The sequence below is a fragment of the Gekko japonicus genome, unplaced genomic scaffold (assembly GCF_001447785.1).
Source record: "Gekko japonicus isolate JY-2015 unplaced genomic scaffold, Gekko_japonicus_V1.1 scaffold666, whole genome shotgun sequence".
Classification (NCBI taxonomy): Eukaryota; Metazoa; Chordata; class Lepidosauria; order Squamata; family Gekkonidae; genus Gekko; species Gekko japonicus.
The window spans coordinates 758,597-762,750 of NW_015160854.1; the positions used below are offsets into that span (position 1 = coordinate 758,597).

The window sequence follows — 4,154 nt, forward strand, 5'->3', positions numbered from 1 at the left end:
CATTTCCTTCACCTTCTCTCCCATTTGCTCTGTTGCTTTTAAGGATTGAGTTAGTTGCATCTGCTGTGCTGCCACACTCTGCCCAATTACTAACAGTTGTTGTTTAATGCCAGTGATCTTGTCCAGCAAGGGGTGCAGGGAGTCAGCCAAGAGTTTTGAGAGCTCAATGACCTCATCCGTTCGAGGACTGGCCCCTAGTTTCGATTTCAACAGCTTCTCTTTCTCCGGTTTCTTCCCCGCCATCTTTTTGGATTTGTTTACTTTTCAAAAAAGTTGCTCAAGTCTCTGATATTCGCCCAAACACTTTTCTGCGCTCTGGTAAGTCTCTTAAAACAGTTTTAGTCACTTATTTTTCCACTGCCCCCTCTTTCCTTCCGTGTTCTGTCTATGCGCTTGGGAGGGATCCCTCCCCCGCTCGCTTTCCCGCCGCTCGGGGGGGGGCAGCTTCTTTTTATATCTTCATGCTCGCTTCAACCCGACTCACAGTTTGTTGTTGGCCATTCGGCCTTGCTTGTCGTCATTTATTTTGCCCGATCTCCAACTCTTGTCCCGGTCAGCAGCACTCGTACCATGCGGTCACTCAGTGGCAGGACCTTCGAGGTGGAGGGGCGCCTCAATTCTCTAGCTTTCAGCCATCGAAGAGGTCGCCCCTCAAAAGCCCCCTGGCTGGGAGCCTTTTACCAAGGCTCCAGGGGGGTCGCGACCCGTTGGACCCCCTCCCACACGCTGGTGTACAGTTTACATCCCCGGGGCGTCCGGGAGATGTGTCTGCCTGCGTGTCGCCATAAACCAGAAGCCCCCAAATGGCTATTTTTTCCAGGTGAACTGATCTCTGTTGCTTGGAGATCAGTGGAAATAGCAAGAGATCGCCAGCCGCCACCTGGAAGTTGGCAACCCAAAACAGGATGTTATATGAATCCCCCCCCCATAGCAGGCCTCCAAGTTCCCTCCTCCTGTGGTTCCTGGGGTTTCCCTGTCCCCCCGCATTTTGGGGACATTTTCGACTATAGCAGGAGGCTGGGAAGTCAGACTCTATGGACAGAAATTCTTCTGTCTGCAGAGATTCTTGGTGGGATACAATCCATGTTTCTTCTGTCTTCCATTTTATCCTTACATCGACCATGTCAGGTAGGTTAGCCTGAGAAAATGCCTGCCCCAGTTCACCCAGTAAGTTTCATGGCAAGGGTAGGTTTGAATGTGGATCTCCCCAGTTCCAGTCTGATACTCTGCCTATTATACCACACTGGTTCTGTGGCAGTCGGTTATATGATCTGCAGAAAACAGGTGTGGTAACTCACATCTGTTTAGCATGTGAACCACAACACTGAAAATAAAACTATTCCTGATTCCAGCAGGCCACCCCTTGAAGTGGTAACAAAGAAAAGTACCAGGTATCAGTCATAAAAGTATTCTGTAAATCTATACATGTGCAAACATTTCTGTACATTTGTCATAAAAATTTATATTTGTCTGGCTGGTTTATCACAGTCACATCTAAGGGATATCGACACAAACCCTGAAATGTCTCACTTCAGACTGATGTATTTTATGTACTTTCATCTGAGTTACACCGTGGTAATATCAATGGCTCATCGACCCAATCAAGAGCTGACAGAGGTGCCTTTAGGTTATGTGCTTAGCGAATTTATGACAGCCCAGGAAGGTTGATTAATTGTAATGGGATTTTGGAGAGCATTATTGGCACGTGATTGATTTGAGGCTGCACTGCACAGTGATTCATAAAACTTGCTAAGATAGCAGGCTAGTAAATAAATGGAGTGGAACTAAACTAACAGCTAGATCCTTAAGGCCTTTGGGTGTGCCTACCATAGACTTGGGGGCCGCGGTGGCTTAGAGGTTAAGACACTGAGCTGCAGACCAGAAGGTTTGTAGTTCAGCAGTTCAAGACCCTAGTGCCACGTGATGAAGTGAACTCCCGTCTCTGGCCCCAGTTCATGCCAACCTAGCAGTTCGAAAGCAAGAAATTGCAAGTAGATAAATAGGTACTGCTTCGGTGGGAAGGTAACAGCGTTCCATGTGCCTTGGCGTTTAGTCATTCTGGCCACATGACCACGGAAACGTCTTCTGACAGGGCTGGCTCTTTGGCTTGGAAATGGAGATGAGCACCGTCCCCTAGAGTCGGATATGACTAGCTTTTGAGCAAGGGAAACCTTTACCTTACCTTACCATAGTCTTAGGGTGAGAAGGTGGTATGATATAGCCCAGTCTCGTCAGATCTCAGAAGATAAGCAGGGTTGGTACTCGGATAGGGGACCACCAAGAAATACTCTGCAGAGGGAGGCAATGGCAAACCACCTCTGCTTCTCACTTGCCTTGCTGGGGGTCACCATAGATGACTGATGCTACTTGATGGCAGATACATACATACCATAGACTTAAAATAGTTTAATTATAATTCCTTGCCTGCAGGGGACCCCAGGAATTTTAGTTCTATGGAGGCAGAGGTGGTACAGCTCCTGGGGTTCCTTGTCAGTGTATAGATTTCTCAATATGACAGCTCCCAGAAGTCTTTGTTATGTTACTGAATTCCTCAGTACTACATCTCCCAGGAGCGTTTGTTATGTTATAGAATTCTCATTTACAGACAGCTCCCAGAAGTCTTTGTTACGTTATAGAATTCTCAGTACTACAGCTCCCAGGATTCTTTGGAGGAAGTCATGACAGTTAACTGGTATGGATATCAAGACTCTTCAGGGATGGGGGATCTATTAAAACGATCCACTCGCAGAGCCAGGTCTATCCAAAGGGTTTCCTGTTGCCTCCAGAGGATTTCCCTGTTGATATGGCTAGTGCTCCTGTCATTGTCCTACTGGTTGATCTCTGGAATAAGGAAATGACCCAGGCAGTTGGCACGATCATTTCCAGACATTCTCTCTCAGATGTTAAAACCCTGGTAGCCCCTTGGTTTACTGTGGGTGACGGAAAGACAAGGGAGAAAACTAGAGCAACAGTGAAGGAAGATTCTGGATGAATCTGATAAGGTATGGGCTAAAGCTCATTTTAAAGTGTATGGTGATGGCAGAGACACAACACTTTTCTGCCACCATTGCGTGTGCATCGTGTAATCCAGTGGACCTGATCCAGGTGGTCAAAGACCTGTTGGGATCAGGACTGTAGGAGATGTATTGACTTGGACTCTACATTGGCAGCAGCAGAGTCAGATGGGGCCAGTGAGCCTACTTGTTGAGATGTTTGAGATATTTTTCAGTTTATTCAGTCTGAGGATGTAGGCAGAGTCCTTGGAGGTTTCAGGCCTACCACCTGCTTGTGTGACCCTTCCCAGCTAATTAAATCCAAGAGGTAGTTAATGCCTGCTTGAGAGAGAGGGTGGTTGCCCCAGCCTTGAAACAGGCTGTGGTGTGTCCACTACTAAAAAGCAGTATCCTGGACCCAAGAGACCTCAATAACTATTGACTAGTCTCAACTGTTCTGTTCTTGAATGAGGGGACTGATCAGGGGGTGGCTGGACAACTTCAAGCATTCCTCGATGAAGCTGATTGTTTGGATCCTTTGCAACCTTCTTTCAGGCCTGGTTATGGGACTGAAACAGCCTTGGCTGCCCTGTTCAATGACCTGGCCCGGAGATGGACAGAGGGAATGCAGTGCTGTTCATTCTCCTGCATCTCATCACTGATCCTATCAGTGATGGTATCCTTCTGGACCACTTTTATGGACTGGGGCTGAAAGGTACCATTTCGTGATGGTCTGAGTTATACTTGGACTGATTTCAGAAGGTGGTGCTGGGGGACTGCTGCTCACCCCCTTGGCCTTTGGTCTGAGGGGTCCTGCAAGGCTCAATTTTGTCCCCTGTGCTCTTTAACATCTACATGAAACAGTTGGGTGAGGTCATCTAGAGATTTGGGCTGAGTCACAGGGACCATATTGTCCCAGTCTTGGCCAATCGGCAGTGGCTCCAAATTTGCTTCTGGGCACAAATCAATGTACTAGTGTTCTCTTTTAAGCCCTGTATGGCTTGCTACCAGCAGGGGTCATTTCCTGCAGGAGCGCACAGGAGCGGAGCTCCGGCAGTAAAGAGCCCAGGGGGTGGGCACATGCAACAATCCCTACCCCCTGCTCCCAGCAACTCCAGGCCACGAGGAGCAAGAAGCCTCCGTCTTTCCCTCTTTCCCCCC

At 48.1% G+C, this 4,154-nt stretch overlaps 1 protein-coding gene across 1 annotated transcript in view; it reads left to right on the forward strand.

Moving 5' to 3' along the window:
- Positions 1-4,154, forward strand: part of SLC30A8 (solute carrier family 30 (zinc transporter), member 8) — a 28,242-nt gene that overhangs the window by 3,933 nt on the left and 20,155 nt on the right. The window lies entirely within an intron of this gene.